The 23,957-nt window shown below is 40.2% G+C and overlaps 1 long non-coding RNA gene across 1 annotated transcript; it reads left to right on the forward strand.

The window, feature by feature from the left end:
• The first annotated feature begins 7,157 nt into the window (after window positions 1–7,157).
• LOC148223294 (uncharacterized) lies at window positions 7,158–9,388 on the forward strand. Its single transcript, XR_015804408.1, has 2 exons — window positions 7,158–7,326; window positions 7,963–9,388. It is a non-coding gene; the product is annotated as an uncharacterized LOC148223294 (long non-coding RNA).
• Window positions 9,389–23,957: the final 14,569 nt, after the last annotated feature.

Here is a 23,957-nt window from a genome sequence, read left to right on the forward strand (position 1 = left end):
GTGGGAGAGGCTGGGTTGTCAAAAGCCAGGTGAGTAACAGCACCCCTCCCCACTGCACCCCCGAACCCACATATGTATGAAGGTGCTGGTGAGCAAGCTGACCAAATTCAGCTGGCCACTGTTTCCCGGGTAATAGTGTTCATTGCAGGCCGTGTTTTACAAGGTGCTGGCAACTGATGCCATTTTCCAACTGACAGGACTGAGCTCTGCTCGCAAATGAGTTTTTATCTGGCACTGCTTGTAATCCTGTATTTCCCAAAATTTCATTTTTAAAATGTATATTCTTTTGATACTTTTGACTTGCTGTCCCAGAATCAAAAAATCAAGGACATCCTTCGAAGATGATACTAAAAAAAACATGACTTTGAGTGTTCTGAACAGAAGTGATGAAATTAGGAATGAAATAAAATTAAATTATGCTAAATTTAGGAAAAACATCATGCTGAAATTCAGATTCACTAGACTCTGCAAGTACCACAAAGAGAAGTTGATGGAGCTGATTTGCATAAGGTCAATTAAAAGGAATCTAGAAATAAATATTGGAGAATACACTATAGGGACAAACTAGTGCATTGGCCAGGAGCTAGATTTCATTAATATTTTCCTCTGAGATTAAGGTACATGAGAATGAATGATGGAGGTTTGAAGAATTTTGCTTGTTAAGATTGTTTTGTCTTGAGTTCCAATTCCTGCAATGGAAGAATGAATGGTTCAGTTTAGTGAAGCAGGTTCAGGCTGATCATTTTAGTTCTGGAGCATCTCTACCAAGTCTTGATTTGTACACAGGCTGGCAGCCCATTTGTGAAGCATCACTGCCAGCCTTTGCAAAAATGAGCAATAATATATTCTTTAAATATTCTGCTTTTTTTGAACAGTCTCATTGTTATTACAACTACACAGTAAGATAGGAGAGATGGCTTTTTTTTTTAATTTATGTTCTTAAAAAGGCAAATTAGAGTAGAATTTGGAAGTGGAACATTTGATCAGAACCCCATCAGGGCTTTGAGAAAACCTGTGTCTGTATGTAGATCTTTGGTTTATGACTGCTTGGCTCAGCCTTGAGTTCTTTGCCAAAGTAAATGACATCACATTTGATCTTACTTTGGAATAAGTGAAGTTTTTTTTTTTTTTTTTCCCCCCCCCCCCCCAGAATCCAATCTCTGTCAGATCTATATTTGCAGGGAATGCTTCTTTTACTCTTTTCTCTCCTTGCCTTTACTGGTCTCAGCTGCTACCATACAGCAATCAATATAATATAGTGTACAGAGAACAAGCTATGGCATTTCCACATTTTTTCAGGAGAAAAAAGAGAATCTTCTCCATCCAGAGAGCTGAAGAAGTTGTTGAAACCCTTTGGCTGACCGTATGTAAATTTGGTTTGAATAGATGCATATTGGGGTAAGCTGGTATTTTTGTGAAGCATTTGTTCTGCCCAAATCAGGGAGGTGCTGCTGGCTGAAATAATTCAGAGTAAAACTCAGTTCAGTCAACTTCAAAGTTGTCTTTTGTCATTACAAATACCTATTGATACTCCCATCCCACTCTAGCTCTATCAGAATCAACACAGCAAACACATGGACACTCCCTGCCTTTTTCATTTGGGCTCTTGTATAATGCTGCCAATTCTCTGGAGCAGCAGCTTACCAAGAGACTCCCCAGAGGAACATGGAGCTTTTATTTATTTTCTGTTCCAAAAAAGCCTCCATGTAATCCTGCCTCACCCTGCCCTCCCCAAGGGAATAACTAGGGGAGAATAACAACATCTGCATTGATTAATACTTGTTGGTGTAACAGTGTTCAATTCTGCTTTTCAGTTCACCTTCTCCATCCTTTCCTTTCCTTTCCAGATGGAATTTTTCCAAGTACTGAGGAAACAAAAATGTGTGTTTCTTCAAATCATCCCTATATTACTGAGATTCAGAAAGGTGTTTGCTGATGTATTCCATAGGAGAGGACACTGATTCCTATCACATAGTAAAGTTTCTCTCTTGTAAATGTTAATTGTTTTAAGCACTCTGGAGTTCTCTGTGACCTCTAGGCAATATTTTTTTTTAATTGTTGTTGATACAATCTCTCAGAAGAAGGGGAGAAAAGAAGTACTTTGCTAGCCTAGTTTCAGGTAAGCTCTAAAAGTTCAAGTGGACCAATTACACATAAAAGAGCAACAACTTTTGTAAACCTTCATTTGAATCCCAAAGGGGAAAAATGATAGAAAATCAATTAACTTTCCACATGAAAAAATAACTCATATTGCAAAGCTTTCCTTGCATAGTTTTCTGATTATGCTTGGAAGCAAATTGCCTTGATTATACCTTTGACGGGAAAGAAAGTATTTTAATTAATTTAATACATGCTATAGCAGTGCTAAATTGTATCATGGAACAATTAAGTGTGTCTACATTGATATTTTTTGCCCTGTTGAAAATGGATATTGCTCACTCAGTGAGTCATGCTCTTGCTGGGTTGACGCAATTATCCATTCATCGCAGAGCATGTGACATAAAAGTTATTGGGACCTTTTATATGGGAGAGAGGCTGAATGGAGTAAACAGAAAGCCCATTTCAGTGAAGAGTCAGTGAAAGCTCAGAGCCTGTAGCCACACTGGGGGCTGGACCCAAACCCTCAAGCCCTAAGACAGCCCCTGCTTTGGGAATATTCAAGCTTCAGATGTATTTTCTATGGGTCTTGGACTGAAATGAGGAGTGGAAGTAATTGTCTGTTAGTCATGTACTGACATGATCCTCAAACTCATGTGCAGCTAAGAACAATTGATAGCAAATTTCTAGTACATCTAGAGTAATTGCTGCACTAGCTGCTTCTGAAACCAATTTTTTGCCTCAAGCTGAAAACAATTACATTTGCTCTGTTTGCTGAGAATAGGATTTTTAAATGACAATTTTAATTTAAATGTTGTAAATATGACAAGAAACAACACAGTTGATTTTTTTTTTTTTTTTGCAAATCATACATGTTCTTATAATGATGTTATATTGTTGAAAGAAAATAACATTAGGAATCTTCTTGATATGTCTCTTTGATATTGGACATATTCTTGTCTTGCTGAACTAATATAACTGGGTCACATCACTTTCCCTGATGGATCTTGTCTGCTGGAAATGTCTGGAATGCCTGCATCTTGCTTTTCCTGCTGTGGTGGGCTAGGTCTTTTCTGGTGAGCTGCAGAGTCAAATATCCAAGAGCTAAGTAATAAAGGAAAGACTCCATCACCAGAGAATGTCTCATGAATTAACTCGTAGCTGTCTAAACTCGGATAAAATATTATCACAGATTTTTCTAATTTTCAAGGCCATAAACAATGAAAAATAAAAAGCTGTACAGAAGAGGAACAGTACTCTCATTGCATGCTCTCAGATCTTTCTGGGTTCTTAGAGAAGGGCCGGCTGATAAAGGATTTGTTTATAAAAGGGAGATAGTAACTATGGCTATGGAAAGACTTGAGATGGGATAGGAATCTTTCTAGCAGCAGTGTGAAAGAGAATCTCTACTAGAAATTAATTTCAGAGGTGCAAAACTGTGGCTGTGAGCACTGTACCACAGTAATGATAAGTTCTGATTTAGTATGTTCTTCATTATTTAGAGATTTAATTTAATTAGAAGCCTTAGATTTCATAATTAACATTTTGAATTGTGACATAATTGGGCTGGAAAACGAGAGTAAGCAAGGAGTGCTGTCAGATGCACTTTCTAGTCTTGTGTACCAATAAAAATATTTAGTGTTGACCAGAATGGCAGAGCCAGCAACCAGAATGGCTGCATGAAATGCCTGGCATTAGGTAGAGAGGTGCAATTTCTGCCAGTGAATTCACTACAGATTCATTTCCTCGAGGATACATTTCAAATTTGCTTGTGGCTCACTGAGGGTGTCAGTACCTGCCCATTCCTGGTCCCAGCAGGTTTGCTGCCCCTCTTCTGGACCACCTGAGGACTGTGGCTTCAGTGGCCTTGGCTGTGGTGGTCAGGCTTTTAATTGACTGCGTGTAGTCAGTAAATGTATCCACACTGCTGGTACAATCACATATTTGCTTTTCCAACAGTGCCACGAATGGTTCAATGTAGTCCTCCACCTTCCCATCGACTTAGATTGTGAAACAAAAGAGTCTTGTTTCTTCTTTGTTATTTAAATTTGCCTTTCCTGCCATCGCAGATGCCATGCATTTATGTGCTTCTTAAGTTCTCCCAAGTGAAAAATACCAAAACCATAGCCTGCCTTCACTCTACTCTAGCTTGACTGCACTAAGGTTCTATGTTTAATGTGTTGCCTTTTTCGTCAAGAGGAAAAAATAAACAACATTCTAGCCTCGTTGAGAGGCAAAGATAGATTGTGAATTCTGCTAGTGCTGAGATCAGCATCACACTTACTCAAGACCCAGCCCCTCTGAAAAAGAACAAGGTTGTGGCAAAGGTGATTGAAAATGTCAGTGATGCTGAAAGGCAATCATGCATGGCTAATCAGTTCCAGTGTAACTAGAATGTGATTTTCACTGGATTACTCTAGGAAAGATGCTGCTTGGCAGTTTCAGCAAAAATGTTAAAGAACGGTGGTATTTTTAGAAAAAAACACTCCCTCCTGATCTATTTCAGTTCTTGAATTTTCCACTTAAGCCTGGGATCATTAATTCCTAATGCAATTCGTGTGCCCCAGGAGAGCAGCAGACCAAGAGGAGACTCCCAAGCGTGCTGCCTGCTGGCTGACTCTGTAAAGACACTGCTGGCTCATGGGCAATGCTCCAGACAGTTTCCCAGTGCCTAAATCCACAGTAAACCAACAATTCTTTTGGGGGGGAGAAAGTCCTTACTTGTTACCCTTAATTTTTTTTTTCCTTTTTCTCTGAAATAACGCAGAAAGGAGGGTAACTGTGTTGACTCCATAAAACCAGTTCTCAGTGCAGAGCACATGGTGGCAATGTTGCACCACTCCTGAGCAGCTCTCGTGTGGCACTTCCCCAACCCACATTCATTTACTGTGCAATAAATAGATAGATGCAGTAGAGTGCTGCTTCACCCAGGGAATATTATACTTGTACATGGTAGCACTGATTGTGTTTTCTGGTAAAATAAAGAGTAAGGTATAGGAAAAATAATTTTTCTTCCTTTCTTTTTACCACCTCTGTATTATTTGCATGCATCCTAGGCAAAGAGATACAGTTTAGGTTTTGCACAAATAATGTAGCTGCTATTGGAAAAAGATATGACAATTTAGTTTCATTCCATAAACCAAGTACACCTGCCTTAGAGGAGCACTTAGGATGATAATAAAACCCTCTACCCATCACACACACAGAGAAATCGGAAACTGAAGGTTTCTTGCTTTCAAAAGAAGGCTTTACTATTTAAGCAAGTCTCTCTTTGAAAAACATCTCTAACCTAAATATAAGCTTTCCTAAATGTCTTCAAAGAAGCGGAAGAAAACTTCTCCTTAGCTGGAGAAATTCCAGGCACAGGTAAGTGTGAGTTCCTGGGTTCAGTGGCCGTGGATGGCTCTTTGCACAAAGCCCTGAGAGCCTGTGTGGTCTGGCTGAACTCTTCAGTGATCACTGCAGCAGAGCAGCCAAGGATTCATGTACCTCTGGCTTTCTTCTCTGTTCAGCCTGACAGGAGAGCCCTTCAGAGGCAGACCCACTAGGAGAGTACTTGCATTACAAAGGCAGCACTGCTGACTGTTTCAGGTCTCTGGGGCTGTTGTCTTTCGTATTTGTCCTGCTTTTGGTGGGCTGTTACAGCTCTAGCAACTCAGTTCCCAAGCCACAGTCTTCCCTGGTGTTCCTCTGCTTTTAATGATCTCTGTGCCCTGGCAGACACATCTTTCACCGTGCCTCTCATGGCGAATCTGATTTCCATTCCACCAACACAAGATGAATTAGGGTTTTTTTTTCTTTCTGGTTTTTTTTTTGGCTTTTTTGATCTAGACATGGTATCAGCCACTGCCTGGTTATTCTAATTCTCCTTAAAGAGTCTGGATTCAACTCTGGATCTTGATGGCAGGAGCAATGAAGTCAGAAGGGCTCCCCAGACTATTTCCACAAAGCTACAAGATATCAAGATGCCTTCTTATAGAGCAAGAAGGAAAATACAGGTTATTTCAGCTAACAAGTAATGCTGTGCTTTGTTCCCTTCTCCTAATTCTATCAGACAAAATTGTAAACTAGAATTTAAAATAGCAAATGTCAAAGTGTGGGAGCAAGCACTCCAAGTAAGTCACACTCAACCAACTGCTTAGATTGAATTCTTAGGAGACAAGTGCATTCAAACTTGTTGGTATAGGTTGATTTTTGTGAGCAACACATATTCAGCAAGAACTAAATATGAGGAATTAAATAAGTATTTGTATCGTGTTGCTTTTAGGGTTACTGCAAATAAAAACTATCTAAAACCACTTACAATATATTGAAGCAATTGGTGCAGCAATAGCAGAGAAATTAATGATTTTTTTTCAGTGTCTAAGACATTTTTTAGTTTACGTTTCCAGGATGAAGATCAAGAGTCGTACAATTCATTATCATCTTTATTTATTCACAAGAGGGATAGCTTAAGTGGTAGTAGAAAAATCAGAGTGGAAATTGGCCAACAGCTGCCAATCAAGACTTTGGTTTGTCTTGCCTCTCCCTGCATCCAAAGACCAAGATGGAGGCCTTCAGAAATGTATTGAGAGAGGAAACTTAAGTGCCATACAATTATTTTTCAGATGTGTAACATAGCCCGTATGTTATGATCATTATTTCTCCTGTCAATATTTTTTTAGAAAGAGAAACAAATAAGAAGAAATGGCCATGGTAATGAATTTTCTTGAAATGTGTTGTCCTCGGGTGAGTCAGCAGGAACTGTAAAGGTCCCGGTTCAATGTGTGCACACAAAGCAGACCTGCTGCCTGTGCCACTGACTCCCTGGGCCAGGCAGACACGGTTCCTAATCTTTCAATCCTATTCCCCACCCTCTCTGGGTTGCTGGTGAAGCCTCTTGCACCTCGCCGTGTTCCCTGCCTCAGAAATGCTATGATAGCTCCCACACCCCGTGCTTATTTTATTCCATTTCATTTCTCCCTGTTCAGCCTCTGCCAAGTACCCACTCGCCCAACACCTGTCAATAGTGTGTCGGGGTTGTACTATTTGTGTGATTTTCTGTGCTCTTTGCTTTACAGCCCACACTGCTGGAGATTAACAATGCAGTGAAATTGGCCCAGCTGCCTGCAGTCACAAGGCAAAGAAATGCACCACCCTGTTTCCCTCAGAGATTTAGCTTACCTTCATCCTTCTGTTTTGGTTTTAAATCGAGTTTGAAAATGACAGAAACAAATTCAAACACTACTGGTAAGAAAATGATAAATTCCTTTTGTAAAAATTATCTTCTGTGAAGTGCAGAGAAATAGCTAAGCTAAACATTTGTGATTTAGAAAGAAGGATATTAAGATTCTTTAAAAGAATCTTGCTGGCTTTTGCTCGTTTTCTCACACATAAGTGAAATATCTGCTTATCTCAAGCAAGTGCTAAAAGCCCAAGCATTTGCCAGTTGCTCTAAAAAAATGTGCTTTTGCCACTTTGTATTAGTGGCATGGTGATCTTCTGCAGCATCTTCTGCAGCATCTTCTGCCAATCTTTTTTAAAAGTCAGTACAAATGTCATTTTTGCAGTCGAGGCCTTAAGTCCCTGGGAGTCTCAGCAAGGCTTCATTGGTGTGTAGATTTATTTCCACTGAGCAGCCAGAAGTATTTCAGCAAGGGAAAGATGCTGAAGAGAAATGCAGTAGCTATAGATAGTAAAGGCAGATGCTGTAGAGTACTGGTTGAGGGCTAGAAAGTTACAGAAATTGTGATATTTAATGCTCATCACTAGTTCAGACATGCTGTATCTTTACCCTCCTACCCTGATAATATTTTATTTGGTCAAATAAACTGATGGTAACAATCAACAAACTCCATAGTACATCATGTATTTTCTCTTCTGCAGGAGCAGCACATGGAGAAAGTGTGAACATCACATTTACATGTTGAAATAACAGTTCCCGTTTCCATGAAGTGCATCATAGAAGGGATTAATTGTGTAATATAAGCTCCTTCAGAAGCAAAACCACAGAGTAGTTCAGAAAGGACCATGGAAATACAATTGTCCAGCCTACCCAGCAACCAAACCCAGTTAGTCCTCATAGGAAATGACACAGGCTAGAAAATGGTTAGTGGAGACAATGGCTCTGCTATCCTGATTATCTCACTTTATTCTTCTCTACTACCCTGCAATCACTGGGCAATCTGTTTTGTAGCAAACAGCATTTGAGATGGCATTGTCTTTGGGGAATTTCCTTTTCATGTTCTTTACTTCTCAGTGGAAGGTGCTTGTTTTGGGTGGTCTGGGCATCTGCAGCAGTATAGGAAAACTGCAAGATGCTTGAAGTATATTCCAACATTTTCCATGCTGTGCTGTAACAGATGTTTTGTCTAGTCATATTAACCTATTATCTTGAAAATAAGTTCCTATTAAAGAAAATGCAGACCTCATTTCACCCCCTTACTTCAAAAATCTGTTCTAGTGTGCTATTGAGGTCAGAGTAGTGAACCAGCCATGGCATGCTGAAATTTTTACCCCTCCATAAAGGTATTATCTTTCTGTTTGCAGTCATATAATATTCTTCAAATTGAAAATTTATTAAAAATCCTTACTGCTCAGCTTGTGACTCAATCTGTTTTGTTTCTTGCCATTCTGGGGATTAAGTGTGTCTGGTTCACTTTGCTGTGATCACTGGGGGTTTGTTTCTTCCCCAGAAGCCATTATTTTGAGATTCTTAGTTCCAGGAACAATCATGCTTTTGCCCTCATGTTCAACATTGTTGTTGCTACTGAAAAAATAAAAATTATGTTTTACTTTGTGGGCTATAAAACCAGTGTTTTTGATCTCCCTGCCAGATTCCTTGCCTACTACATGACGATCCCATTTTTTCTTTAATTAATATCTGTGATACAAAAGAATGTGTCTGATAGTGAAATTTACTGGTGGCAATGCTGGGAAGTGCTTTAAATGTAGAGAAGGGCCAGAACACCACTCAGAGGACAATGCTTTCCCTTGAAAATAGAATCATAATGAATTAGATGAAATTCAGAAACATAGAGGGAAAGGAAATTCACATGAGGAGGGATTTGCCAGTAACCAGCTCTCCTGGGGATTCACCAGACTTCTGTCAAGAATGGGGACTTTCACATTATCAACATAACAGAAATTCAGCCCAGCTTGAAGTCAAGTCTTTTATCCTGTCCCTTTAATGTATGCTTCCTTATGTAATGTAATGTAGGCTTCCTTAGCAAATAACATCTTGGACAATAACCAAGAAATAATGTATTTTTCTCCATGATGATAATATAAAAACACTTATCTGTTAATTTAATTAATGTCTTGTTGTGTCTTTTCAATAGAAGATTTTTGCCGTTCCAAACATTTGAAAAACAAAGAAAAGTCTATTGTCTAAGTTTTTGTTTTCTTTAAATGTTATCTCTGAAGGCACATGTATTTGCTTGAAAATAATTGCAAATGGCATTAGTCTGATTTAAGCCTATGTGTCACCAGAATTTCAGGGATAGGGGCACTTAAGTTGCTGGTAAACTCCAGCCTAGAAATGCTCTGGTCTTTTCAGTTCCTAAAACATATTTCATAAACAGCATTTCCCTTCTAGCCTGCAGCAACAAGAGTTGACATTTATATATTGCCCCACACATACATCACATAATATTGCCAGATTCTTTATGATTAACGGATATAATTGACTTCTGGAATAAAAAAAGAAATTTATGTGGGAGAATCCACAGAATCAAACAAAGTTTCGATTGCATTCCAAAGCTGAACCAAGTAAAGGGAGGAAATAGATCTTTGCTGAGGACAGGCATTCCTTCAGGAGAGCAAGTGTAAGAAAAGCCACTGCCTCAATACTGGGGAGAAGCAAGGGCATGACAAATTTATCCCACACCTTGGCAGCGTGTCAGATCAATGCATCACAGAGAATGCAGGAAAATACCCAGCAGACATCAAGGAGGCCACAGCAGGAACGTGGCATTCTCCAGCCTGGCAAGAAGCCTTCTGCCCTCAGGAAGGACTGACTCCTCCTTATTTTTTGGGCTAGACTTTTACTGCTCAAGTATTAAACTTAGCAGTATCACTCTATACTACATTGGACTTAATGCACCTGCTTTGCAGATATATTCCAGGTGTTAAAAAAAAAATAATTCAGTGGATGTGAACATCAACAAACTTGCATCCAAAACTGAAGATCTCCCATTCTTTTACTACCTCATGTGTTGAACAGGTTTTTGTTACTGTTACTACAACTTGATTTCACAATGAAAGCTTTGAGCACTGCTCCTAGCAAACACTTAAAACTTTATTTGAAACCACCTGAGCATCTCTGGGCTCACGACTTCAGATTTCTACAAGAGCTGTATTCATTCCACTTTTTTGTGGGAATTCAACAAAATGGGAAACCTTCAACAAAACAGCAACCTTTGGACAGTGGTGCAAGTGTAGAACACAAGAAATCAGACAGGAGAGCTGCCATTTGAACATTAAGATTATTTCAGCTCTTATTTAAGCTATGGTGAGAAGAAAAGCCTTTTGTTGGTGTCCAGAAGACTTTATGGCTTTGCTTACAACTCTTGCCTTTTACCACTGTATGCCTGAATAAAAGAGTGTCAGGATGAATGCAATTTTCTTGTTTGCTTGATAATGGAAGGGTTTCAGATTAGCCAGAAAATAGTTTTTGTTGAGTAATTAAATTTTTCCACTGGAACATGGTGTGATTCTAGAAAATTCATCTTCCTGATGAGGACAAACTCTGAGATCACAGAGCTCCAGAGGGAAGGATCAGCGAGGCTGGGGTAATTTGTATCCAAGGAGCAGTGTGCTGTGCCTCCAGTTTGAAGGGTAGGGAAAGTCTATCTAACTTTCCTCACTGCATATATTAAGAGCTCCTCGTTTTGTTTCCTATCTCTGCTGCAGTTTGCAAGGAGTGACAGACAGTGCGTGAGCCCCCAGCCAGTTATTCAACCACAGAACTGAACTTCAGCAAAGGCAGATAAATAAGAATACTTCAAAACCTAAAGAAACCTGTTGTTCTTGTGTTAATAAAAGGAAACTGAACAAAGGAAGGAATAAGACAGGGAAGATTAAGTGACTCCTTATCTCATAGCACAGTGACATTTTCTTATCCTTCTTAGAATTCGTGGTCAGCTCTAGCAGCTGTGTTAGTAAACTTATATATTAAAATTCCAACTGCTTGCTGAACTTTAAAATATTTTCCCTAATGCCCATTAGATTGAAAAGAAATCTTCATTATTTCTCTACTTGTGAATGACTTCCTTCTGTCAATGTTATTCTGTGAGGCAGGAATAGCTGAGGCATTGCTTTACCTTTATTTATAGTGTTGGAAATACAGGGTTATACATACTACGAAGTAAGCAATAATTTATGACAAGGTGCACGGTATGCAAAATGTCATGTAGTTTACAGAGATTAATGCATGAGCCAAGTGCAAATACATTAACTTAACCAACTATCTGGAAAGCAAGCTTAATGAAAGGGGGAAGTGAATGCAAAATATGAATAAAAAGGCATTGTAGTGACAGAAAGCACCATATAGCATATGTATTTGATATAGGGACCCCTATGAATTGATAGCTGATCTCTGAGTCAAGTACATATGTACTTGTCTTGGTAGGGACAGTTGTATAAATCAGAACAGGTCAGTTAGGCCTGACAATCAAAAACAGCACGGGAGGCTGAGTTCAGCAAATCTTAGTCTGTGCCTGTGTTAGGGGTGTCACACATCAAGGTATAGTATTTCAAAGTGAATTTCTACCACATTTTAAATCAAGTCTCATGTCTCATCCTGCTAAGGCCCATTTCTGCAATACAGATTACTAGAAAAGGTAAAGCAACTCAGTGTCTTTGAGTCTGTGCATTCCTAATGAATTGCTGCATATTGTGGTCTTTGGGAAAGGCATCCTTATCCCCTCAGGCACACACATAAAACCATGACCACAAATTTTTTTCAATGCTTGTCTGTGGTCCATCCCAAAGTCATCTTCAAAAGACTGTGGGTTTCTTGGTTACACTCTAAACCTGGCAGGTTTTCTGTGCCAACACCAGAATTTACTCTGCAAAGCTGTTGACCTTCAAGTCTTTTCTCTGAAGTCTTCTGTGTTGACACTGCTTGCCATACTGTTTGCTGTGACTGGCACACATGAATTCCAACCTGTGCAGACTCCAACATGAATTCCAACCTGTGCAGACTCCAGTAGCCTTAACGGAGGCCATCATAATCCCAAAAAATTCTGCCATCAGAAACATGGACCTGCCATCTTCCTTTCCCTTCCTATAGTGCCTGACTCTGTTTTCACCCCAAGACTTCTGCCTTCAAGTTCTACATTTTGTTGGGCTGCAGAAGAAGCTAGCCTGTGTATTCTCAGGGTTGCAGGCCCACAACAGGCAGACTTTGATGTGAGAGAAAATGGCTTGAAGACACAGGTTGAGAGGGAAACTTCCATTCTGGTCCCCTCCTTCTGTCCTGCCCCGTGTGCACTGCAGGCTCTGCTGCTCATTGCAAACTGCCACAGGTGATAAAGATGAGCAGCTATGTATTTATCCCTGCAGAGTGGGCCACATGGTGAAATTTAAGAGCCCCTCAATATATAGAAAGTCCAACTAGATGATTGAATGAGCCTTTCTAGCACCGTGAATTTCTGTCTATAGATATATAACCATTAGGACCCTGCTTTCTGTAGGCTGCACCATTAAATTTATGGGACTTGGCAGCCTGCAGAGGTAGCTGCCATTCTGTGAGACAGAACATATGCTGTCTGCTACACTGAAATGCACACTACATTGTTCTGAAAGTCTTGGTAGTTCATATGAGTCTAAAATAACTCATATGTTGATTGAAAACATGCCATGATTTTAGGGGCAAGTAAAAATATAATGCAGTCTTGTTAACTTCTCTCCAATTGAATTTGGAGCAGAAATCATCAAACTGTAACTGGAGGAAGTGATGAGAAGTCAAGAAAGGATTCCTCACAGGGTCTTTGCTTATGGTTTTATTTCCACAGTTTCTATTTAGAGTGAAATCTTATACTTAGCCATTCAAATACAGGCTCTCTTGTCAGATAATATTCTCAAAAACCCCTTATGGAAAAGACTACCACAATGGCTGTGATAAAATTAAGATGTTCTTAACTTGCATATGAAAAAAAAAAGTATTAAATCTCACTAATCACTTATGCAGTGATTGTTCATGTTTCAGGAAACAATAGAGTTTGAAAATTTTGTATGCATAATTTATAAAAAGACAGCAAGAAATAGGAACGTTTTCTATCTTAATTCCTTATTTCCACTGACAGTAGCTAGAACTTGTGACAAAAGGAACTATTTTCCATGTAACTAGCAGAAAAGTAAGTGCTATATATGGAATAGGAGTGTATTATACACTGGAAATTATATATTTTTAGCAAAACATACCTTGGAAACCATTAACTAAAATTATGTATTTCTTAGTCTCTAAAAATGTGTGTGGTTACTTTTTAATTAGCTTATTCATAATTTGCCTAGATACTTTCTTAGTTAATATGGTAAGGAAAAAAAGAAGATATTCTATTTTTTTATCCTTTCATAGCACATGTCTATAGAATGCACTGAAAAAACACAGGAAAAAAAGCCATGTCTTCTGTTCTGTCTTTGCTTTGGGGACTTTGAGGACATTAGTAAGGAACAACAGTAGCTGCTAAATTGGCTTGTATGTGGATGAACCAAAGTCACCTCGGCTAATGTCAAACACTGGGTCTGAAGTTTGTAACCAGCCCCTTTTTGGACTCAAGATTCAAGGAAGTCCCTTCAGCCAAAGTCATTTATGAATTATTTTTCTCTCCTCACAAATTAAAGAATTCTATATATCCTGCACTCACAGCTGTCACTAAGTTAATATATCTCAAAAGTTTTTGTGCATATTAGAGAAAAAGGTCATATTCCTCTTAAATGCACTCTGAAGGCTACTTTTTGTAGGCTACCTCACTGTAAGAAAATTCATTAATTGGCTTTTTCCTAACAATGCATTCTCTCATGCCTTTTATTGTGTATGCTGACTGCTTCAATTGTATCTAATCATAATTTTCAAGCATTGTTCAAGCCATAAGGGAGAAACTGTACTGACAATAGTGCTAAGTGTTGTTTGCTTCTGGCAATCTGGAGAGATTTGATGGTTCATTTCTTTTCCCACAGTAACCTCATGATATCCATGCTGCCTGATAGTTCTATAAAGAAGAATATCAAAAAATACCTACTTTTTAACTTTAAGTTGAGCCTCATTATTTCCTTTTGCATCCTTCTCCTTGGAGTAGCTCTTCACCTGTCTATAAACTCCTTTCAGTTGTTATTGTATGTATTTAGGATGCAAGAAAGCTCTTTGAGGAATCTGGGAACAATATATAATAGGACTCGAGCCATATATATTTATGGATGAAAATCCATGGCATATCTTTTATTAATTTATGCCTATTGATGTTCTGTTCGTTCAGTTTTATCAAACAAACGTGGTACACTGAATCCTGCCCTTTTGAATGATGCTGCATCCTCAGAGTTGCTCTGCTTTTCCTTGGGGTTTGGCTCCAGGGCTGTCTCAGGGCAGGCTCCCAGCTCAGCTGGGGATGCTGTGCTCCTGTCTCAGGAGGCTGTGGTGGAGCAGCAGGGGCCAGGCTGCTTTGTGCAGAGCACTAAACCTAACTCTGGGCTGCAGACAGGGCAGGAGGAGGAGAAAGGAGGCTGGAGTGGGGAGAAGGACTCAAAGGGAGCAATGGGGGCTCGCTCTGCAGTGAGACTCCTCCAGGGTCCTGCTCCAAATCGTGGTGGGGGAACCACAAACCTCCTGTAGCCACTTGGGCAATGTTTGATGCAGGGATCCCATTCTATCTTGTTTGGATGGCTTTCACTTTTCCTAGTGGCTTATTAGCACCCAAAAGCCCCATATTCATCCTCAGGGCATGTTTCCTTAGCTCTCCCCTAGCACACAGGTGAGCTGGGGAGAACAGAACCATCTGGGCCAAATGGCTACTCTTCATAATAAGGCTACAGGGACATGCTCATGAACCCAGCTGTGTATGAGATCTCTAGCTGCATTAATGACTTAAGACAGAGCTTAGCAGGTGCAATTCAAAGACCCATTAGGCATTTCTACTTGTGTTTGGTTATATAGTTACACTTTTTGCTTTTGATATCCATTTGCTAATTTTCTAAAGTATACATTTTTGATCTTATTATATTTAAATATATCCGTTAGAAACTGAATCATCATCTGCAATTGCATCTTTGCACTCTAAACCTGCATAGTATTTATTCCACAATTTGTGGTTCATGTGAATTTTGATATGTAGTCATCCACCAGTCCCCTCTGTTTCTTGAGGAATGATAGTGAAAAATACTGGAAGAGAACTTTATTTCAATAACTTTTATTCCAATTATCTCTCTTTTCTCTGCTAAGAAAATGGAAAACTTCTCAGGTAAATATTTTATTACTTGGTCCCTTCAATTCCTGTCGAATCAGTCTATGAGAGATAACTATATACCTCAGTCCTTTTTGTTTCTGTTCAAATATATCCAGGGTACCAATACTGTCTCTATTCCTTCCACTTAGGTTCAGAACTTTTCTTTCATGTCATTTATCTTATAGCCAGAAATTGAGCCATATTCCTTTATTATTTTGAATAGTTCTCAGATTGATTTTGAGGGGATTGAAATATCCTATAAACATGAAAAGGAAATTTTATGAATGACATTTCCTAGTTTTACTGCCCTTGTTTTTTCTTCCTCTTAGACTACCAATGGTTCTGCTGACATGATAAAAGGTGCCAACAGATACCCCACTGTGGATAGGGCTCTGCATAAATAACTGGGCTGTATGTGAAATGTCCCTGCTCTTCCTTTCTTCATCCTCCTTCCTTCCAAACAAAAAACTATGGAGCAAAATGTAGGGGATGCTGGGAGTTATGTTTTTGAAAGACAGCAGAGATAATAGAGGGAACTAGGTTTTCCATATGGATGAGGAATAAGGTGTATAGGAAGGGGGTGACCTTCCCTACAATCTCCAAATTGGAGAAAGAAAGTCAGAGCCAGAGGGGAGAAATCTTAATCTCAGAAGATCCCCTGGGAAAGATATTTTGTGTTTATCCTGCACAAGCGGGTGGTGAAGTGTGTTAATTCACCACTCCTTTTTGCCACAGTATTCTTTCCTCTTTTTGGACTGAAGCCAGCTCTGCAGCTAGCTAAAAATTTCAAGGACAATATAAAACAAATATGGAGGTTCTGCTATTTTCAAAAAGGGTTCATAGTCTGCAGAAGATCTATTATTTCAGTCTAATATATATCTCTATATTTCTCTCTCCTTCCAAATATTAAAGAAACCACTGCAAAATCTTTCTGGCTCAAAAAGAAATCAGGCAGTCATGAATAAGGACACAGAGTTTGGGTCAAGTAGGTGTCAGGACATTTGGCTTCTTACATGTTTTATAATTGTACTTTATGGTAAAATGTTCTTTCATGTAAGGGTGCAAAGGGACTGCTTGTGGCATGACTTTTGAATGCTCTGATGTTTCACAGGGTATCACAATCACTGGAAAACTGGCTAAATAATCAAGACTTAGAATTTTTCATATCATGTCTCTTGTGTGATAGTTTATCTGGTAGAATAGATGAATGTGTAAATCATGAACAGGAATGGAAACCACTAAAATTATATTCTCACAAAGCCATTGGTGAGATGCCCCAGTCCCTTCATCATCTTTGTTACCCTCCACTGCACACAGGAGCTCCAAGTCTCTCTTGTCCTGAGGAGCCCAGAACTGGACACAGAACTCCAGATGTGCCTCCCCAGGGCTCAGCAGAGGGGCAGGATCACCTCTGTGAGCTGCTGGCAGTGCTGTTCCTAATGCACCCCAGGGTCCCATTGGCCTCCTTGGCCACTGCTGGCCATGGGCAGCTTGTTTGCCAGCAGCACCCCCAGCTCCTTCTGCACAGAGCTGCTTCCCAAGAGCTCAGCCCCAGCCTGTGCTGCTCCATGGGGCTGTTCCTGCCCAGGAGCAGGACCCTGCACTGGCCTTTGTTGAGTTTCAGACAGTCTTTCTCTGTCCATGGGTCATAAGCAATACTGTTTATCAGACACACTCTTTTAGATGCAGTGGTGGCAGCCTATGTTGAAAAGCCCATTTCTCACTCACAGACTACTTGGAGTAAATCTTATTTCAAAAGGAAAAGCCTGCACTGGAGCATGCTGCATGGGCTACAAACAGAGTGTCACACACATCAATTGAGTGCCAATCTGTTATTTTAGAAAACATAGGGTCTTATGCATTAATTACAGTTGAGTGAAAGGTGTGGTATTGGAATTTACTAATCAGAGATGGTTTGTTTCTCAGATTATTCAGCAATTGTATCAGCCTTCTAGCAAAGATTTAGGTACTTAGAAAGGTCTACTGTGTAACCCATATTTGTCATTGTACTGTGGAGAAGAGAAGAGAAGAGAAGAGAAGAGAAGAGAAGAGAAGAGAAGAGAAGAGAAGAGAAGAGAAGAGAAGAGGCAAGGGCCAAGCAAGGGGAGGAAAGGAAAGGATAAAGGATACTTGTCAGCTATTTTTTCATTGTCTCAGATCCAGCTCTAACTTAAAAAGAAGGGAACATTCACAAAAATGAACTTTTGGTAACTGAGTTATGGGCACAAAGCTGAATTGGGATGACTGCAATTCAGTCCTTATCCTTTCTGGAGAATAGTTACATTTGCCATAGTCCAATGAAAGGCACAGTGATGTAAGGACAGATGGGTGTGAAGGCTGTGACAGAGTTGGTGGGTGGGTAGAACAGATGGAGGGCTTCAGCAAAAAGTGTCACTGGGAAATGTCACTGATGGGTAGGGTTAGAGTGGAAATGCAATGTGCACAAAAACCAAACATGTGGGGTTTTGTGGCTTTGTCATCCAGTTTCCAGTTGATAAATTATGTTTTGCACTCCTGCCCATCTCACTGTCCTGCCAAGGCCATTATGGTCCAAAGTAAGTGTATGAAAATAAGTCCTGTATAGTCTCTCTGACTCACACTCAGCTCACTGACAGGACTGGGACTGCTTAAGCATTTCCACAGACTTTTCTCTGAAATCACAAAATATTGTGAGTTTGAAGGGAGTCGCAAGGATCATCAAGTCCAACTCTTAGGTGAATGGCCCATATGGGGATCAAAACCCATTAGCAGCATGCTTTAATCAACTGATCTAATCTCAGTGGCTAAATGTTAAGCTCCCAGACTCCAAATGAAAACAAAATATAGGAGGAGCAGCTGAGGGAGCTGAGATTTTTTAGCTTAGAGAAAAGGAGGCTCAGGGATGACTTTATCACTCTACAACTACCTGAAAGGAGGTGGTAGCCATGCAGGGGTCAGTCTCTTTTCTCGAAGAATAAGTGGTAGAACAAGAGGAAATTGCTTCAAGTTGCATGAGGAGAGGTTTGGAATAGCTATTAGGAAAAAATTCTTCACTGAAAGGGTGATCAGGCATAGGAACAGGCTTCTGAGGGAAGTGGTTGAGTCATCAGCCCTGGGGATATTGAAAAATCTTGTAGATGCGGCACTTAAGGACATAGTTTAGAGGTGGGCTTGGCAGTGCTGCATAAGTGGTTGGACTTGATGATCTTCAAGGATTCCGTGATCAAAATGATTCCATGAATGTGCCATCCCAGCAGCTGTCAAGTAGGCTTGGGAAATGAGAGTGAAGCCCTTGTGTGGGCTGAAGAGTGTAACCCCCTGTGCTGCCTTGGAAGCCACGCTGAAGCCAAAAAGCAGATGGGCAGTGAAATCCCACTGCCCATCCCTCTGTGATCCGGCTCTGCAGGAATGAAACTGTCTGAGGAGCAGGGCAGCCTTTGTGCTGGCACCATCTTTGTGCTGTGACATGTGCCAGGGTACAGCCAAACGGGCAAAAAAAACATTGCCAGCCCACAAAGATCTGTTCTGAGAGGGAACCTGTGACCTACTTCTCCAAAGACATCTGCTCTTTCTGCTGGGGAGAACAGCTTAGTCTATATTTAATAGCAATGCATAGGGAAAGTGGAGCTGTGGTGAAGAAATGAAGGGAGAAAGGAAGGGAAGAAGGAAGGAAGGAAGTAAGGAAGGAAGTAAGGAAGGAAGGAAGGAAGGAAGGACATTTTGCAATGGAAAATCATTAGCTCTGTTAGACCTTTCCAGAGAGCAGGTAAATTTCATGCTTTTGAACCTAATGTTAGAGACTTGTCTTCATAAATAAGCCCCCCTTGTATAACCTGGTGCAGTTACTGCCTGAATTTATGCACATAATAAACCCAAGCTTTGCTTCAGATAATAAAGTCTCTACGTGGCACAAGGAGTAATCCTAAGGTGGTGGCTAAGTCTGATTTGTGCATGATCTGAGGGGAGGATTGGGAATGGCCCCCCAAAATGAACAACTGGTTGTGACAATGACTGATGGCCTGGGAAAGCAGAAAATGAAGCATTCTTCTGTGTTTGCCTCCAGGTAATGAAGCATTCCAAGTCAGGAGCTATGTCAACACAAAACCCTCTTGGCTTTCTACAGAGCCTGCCTTTCCCCAAAGTGGCAGTATGAGAGATGAAGCTGGGTAGTCTCAATTGACCTGTAGAGGCTACCTAGACGTTCTGGATGCCACGGTGTAACTTGATTTCCTTCCCCATACTGTAAACTGCAATCCCTAAATGTGCTGAGGAAGTGCTTGAATATTATGAGCAAAGAAGGTGAGGAAATAAATGGAGAGAAGAGGTATAGCTGGGCTCAACACTTGCCATCAACAAATCTTGGTTGTGGCTGGAAGCACCTATGAAGTCTAGAAACCAAATAGTTCTTTAACAGATAGGAGAGGAAAAAAATACCCTTCAAGAGCACTGAGGAGGAGATGAGAATAATTTTTAATTATAAGTTTAGTTTTTCATCTGATTACTGATACAGCTTAATTTAACACAACTTCTTAGGAAAAGCAAGTGAAAAATGTACTGTGGTAAGGGATAAAAGATACTCCCTGGGTAAGCAATATCAGGAAAACAAAAGAAAAGTAGTTGCTAATTATGAATTGGCAGGGCAAAGCTCAAATAAGTAATCAAAGTAAAAGGCAACCCTTGAAAAATCTAATGAAGTATAGAGCATCTCTCTGGAAGCACAGTGGTGCTGTAAAGACGCTATTCCTGGTACTAAAGGTACTCAAAAATGAGCTCTTGTGACTCTCTGGGGAGTGCCTGGCTGGGGAGCTCTGCCACAGAAGCAATACAAACCTACTGATGCAGATGCAGCTAGAAATGTTATGAGATATAACACCACTCTGTCCCATACCTATCAGAGTGTTATTTTAACAGACTGAATCCTGTCTGTCACCTTAAAAGGAAGACAGCCCTACAAAAAACTAAACAAAACAACCCAACAAAAAACCCAGCCACCAAACAATGGATTTCTGCATAGGAAGGTGTCTGTAAAATGATAAATTCACTGTGAGTTTATTACTGTTTGTGAGCCTTGCAAAATGAGTTACTGAACATGGGGCAATTTATATTACCCACCCTTGCAAAGAGGAAAGGCGTGGGAGCAGTGCATTGAGACCATGCATAGAACCAGCAGAATTCATTTCATTTCATTTCAGAAGGCCATGCATTTTTATTGCCAACTCGATGCATTAGCTTTCCATAATGCAAATGGACCTGAATGTGTCAAGGAACACAACTGTATTTTAACAGCAGTTAGGAGACCCGTATTAATAATGGGCTCATATCCCAGGACAGATTTACTCTGTTTAATTTTGTCTGTTGCAAAGGAGAGGTTAAATCTAGATACATTATTAAGCAGATAAAGCAACTTTTTATACAGTGCTTAGAAGAGCAACATCTGTTCCTGGGAGATTTGTCATCCTGCATAGACAAACCGCATGTTTATCAAACAGCTCCTGGAGCAGTCTTATTAGCTAGAGGTGGGCTTTATATATTAATTTATTTATTTATAATAGCAGATCTGAATAGGGAGACAGTTTTCCATCATTCCAAACACAAACACTTTATTTTTTTTTCTCCTTTTCTTGCCTGAAGAATCTCCTCCCCCCGCTTTTTTCTTTTCTTTTTCAAGGTCGTGAGGAGAGGGGAGAAAGAGGCAGAAAAAGAGATGAGAGAGGAGAGAGCAGACTTGACAAGAGCCCTGTGGTTAGAGTTGTTTTCTGGGCTCAGCTTCTCCCTGAATGTGAGGTTACTCAGAACATGCCTGCTACACAGAGGAATGAGAAAGCTGAGTGCCTGGCTCTGAGGCAACAACACTTAGGAAAAAATCCTACCCCTGATCTGAAGCAGTGAAGCTGAGCCCAAATTAGGTCTTTTCTGTGTCATCACATTGAGTTAATACACCCATATAGCTAAATCAAACTTTGTGGCAGAAAGCAGGGAGCTGCCAGCAGGCCAAAGTCCTGGCATTTGGAAGAAGAGGCAGGACCTTGCTCACCATGTGCTGTGCCCACCTGGGTAATGAGCTCTGTAAGGCACAGTTTTGTCTGTGGTCTTCTCAAGTGCACAGCACAGTAGTGGATAGTTGATGCAATTTTTTGGGAGAGAGGTATAATGTCTTTTCAACATATTTGTTCCCCAGATAACAGCAGTTAGTTTGTTGCATATGATCTTTCCCGTGGCAAAATTAATTTTTATCTGTTTTTCAGAGCTGAGCTGTTCATAAACATAGAGGTCAAATTTGCTGCTCAAAAGGAGGACTATTATTCCTCAGCACACAAAGAATTTCCCATCTTCACACTGACACTCAGGCACAGAGGAGAGACAGCTTTAGTCTGGCCTTCCTCTTCTTATCTCTTTCAAGCTTATTAACTATTCCTCAGCAGACACGAGCAGCCTTTCTATATTTCTGAGTGTTTCCACAAAGCTGGAAGATGAATATTACTAGTGGCTTCATAAAATTCATGTCAGATTGTTGCTATGTTTTATTTGTCAGAGTTGCCGAGCTTGTGACATCCAGAGGGCTCGGAATATATCACAGGCTTCCCTGGGAGTGCAAAAACAGCATTTGCCAAAATAGAGTGCCTACTGTCTCCCCTGCCTGCACAGCCAACTTCTCTTTGATGCTGAGGGAGATGAAGACACATATCAAAGGGATGAACTGATGCCCTATGAGTTTATAAGGCCTGGGGTCAAAGATAAAAAAGCATCAGAAGGCACCAAGTTGTAAACAAACAAACACTATTGGCCTTGACTTTCAGCATACATTGAACTGTGTACTTCACTCCGTGATAAAAAATAGAAAAAAACCAAAGGATAAATTTGTGTTGAAGCTACTGTGCTGTTTATAAAACGTGTACTTTGGAATATGCATACAAAGTATGAATTCATATACATAGCAAAACCACGTGCCACTAAACCAGGCAATTTTGAAACATATTCAGAGAATAAATTTTATTTTTTAACAACAAAAATACATGTTTGCAATGGTAATACAATTTCAATACTTAGGCTCCTGGGCATAAGGGGTGAAAAGTGGAGCTGCAGTAGAGTTCTCAGAGATGTGTTTCCTAAAAGCTAAGGTAATTTATCCAGGCCTGTGGCTCATAATAGGAAGTGCTACCTAGTGATTTGGCATGCATCTATATTTACATGGTTAGTTAGACCTCTAAAAGGCTTTTTACTGTGGCAGTGCCCTGCATTTCTGTATGTGTGAGTTGGGTACCGAGAGACAACGTCTTCCAAAATTTCCACTTTTGAAAATCTCATCATTTGGCCTTCTTGCAAGAAGCATAGCATCTTATTGTCACAGGATATTACAAAGTTATGACTTCATTATATTTTGTATCTAAAGCCAATTTAATCAGACACAAAACACAGAAATCCTTTTTCTTCTGCCTTGTTTTATTACACTGCTGTTTGCAGATAGTTTACAGCAGTGTCATTGGTCCTTACTTCCACTCCATGTAGCCTACATTATTCATGTGCTGTGTCTTATTCATTAAAGTAGGACCCTTTGAAGTTTAGAGTGGCTTAGCTTCTCTGTGGACTTCTAATAAACCAAAAAAGAAAAAAATTATATGGAGCTCTTCTCCTAAAATATGAGGGGGATCATTGGATACATAGAATGGCCTGGTTGCTATAAAACTGAAAATTTCATTTCTACAAACCTCAGGGACAGACTGCAAGGAGTAAATCCCATGACAGTATCCATTTAATGGTGTATATTTCAAAGGCTGCAAGACTGAAGTGAGAGAGAGGCACTCAGAGAGAGAGAGAGGTGAGTGAGGAGAAATGGGAAGAACTGGGTACAAAAAAGTCCAATATTAACTACTCTGAAATAGAACTATTCAGAAAAAAAAAGGTGCATATCAAAGTCTTAAAAGTGGAAATGACTGGCTTTTAGGGAGAAGGAGGAATGGATATCAACGTAGGGCATACATGTTGACACTGCATATCAAAAGTTTATGGAGATTTGGTTATTGTGTGTTTGGATTGATGTTGTACATGCAGAAGTTTGCATAGAAATGGGCCCATAAAATGGGTCTTGCCAGCTTTTTAGGTGAGCAAGTTTTCTGCCACATAGAAAGTCTACTCAGGAGACACTTGAGCCTTACAGAATGTAAGCATGACCAATTTCTTTTGCCTTGAGGCTGAGCAGCCTGTGGAATGGCTAGGCTGGCTCTTCCTCCACACCCAGCCTTGGTGGCAGGCTTTGAGGCTGCAAGAGCAGCCTCTGCCTGTGCCCCACACCAGGTCCCCACTTTTTGTGAGCAGTGGGAGATGCTTTGATTCTCCAGGACAAGCTAAGTAAAAGGGCCAGGTCCTCCAAAGAACTGTCTTTGCTGCATCTTGAGACTTAGGTTACTAAGATGGGAGGAAATAAATTTCAAGTAGGCAAAAATATGGGACTACAACCTCCTT

Source organism: Sturnus vulgaris, chromosome 6 (assembly GCF_052056855.1).
Source record: "Sturnus vulgaris isolate bStuVul1 chromosome 6, bStuVul1.hap1, whole genome shotgun sequence".
NCBI classification, from domain to species: Eukaryota; Metazoa; Chordata; class Aves; order Passeriformes; family Sturnidae; genus Sturnus; species Sturnus vulgaris.